We start from the raw sequence: 848 nt of genomic DNA on the forward strand, positions 1-848 counted from the left end.
CTAGTGGTTAGCTCACTAGTCCGCTTAAGCATGTGTCGGGGGTTCGAATCCTGCCTTGTGCATGCAGCAACCCATTGGCCAGTGGCAAACCCTTAAATGGAGCTCAGTACCGCGGCGGATTAGTCCTTGACCTGCCGGGTTGGGGGATACCGTGGGAAATCAATTATAAATTACAAAATTATATATATTATATTTTGCACCTAATTACAAAATGATAAACATAATTAACGTGTTATAAATTAAAAATTCTGTTGGGAATAAGGAGTATGACCACAATCCAATCAATCATATATCATAGCAACCGAGACAATTCTTCATCTTTCTAATTCCTACATATTGGGTGTGCAAGTCTGAACCGTTCTAAAGTATCTCTATCCATTGCAGAAACATCACCTAGCACAGTACTATCTACTCAGTCCAACCCCTCAGGAATATTAGGAGGCATATGTTAACTACGGAATGAGACATATAGAATGAAATACTTACAAAAGAGAAATAACTAAACACATGTAAAAGGAGAAAGAAGTCGGTCACATCACATACAAGTTGGAATGTCTTCAATAATTGACAATAAGCAATCTTGGCACTCTTGGTGATGGCAGGGGATTTATGAATAGTCAAATTCGTATAATCGAAGACCTTAACACCACTACTAATAGGCAAGGAGGCCCCTAAAAGCCATGCACAATAACAACAAATTCAACAAAGTGCATTATCCAAAATTTGATTTCAACAACCCAAAATTTTGTTAGCAACTATTCTATCAACATTTTCTATGACCTATTTGACTAGCATCTCCAAAGCAAACTTGAAGGAAAATAAACAAAACTCATATAGAATACCTGGAA

This window comes from Arachis duranensis, chromosome 8 (genome assembly GCF_000817695.3).
Source record: "Arachis duranensis cultivar V14167 chromosome 8, aradu.V14167.gnm2.J7QH, whole genome shotgun sequence".
Taxonomy (NCBI): Eukaryota; Viridiplantae; Streptophyta; class Magnoliopsida; order Fabales; family Fabaceae; genus Arachis; species Arachis duranensis.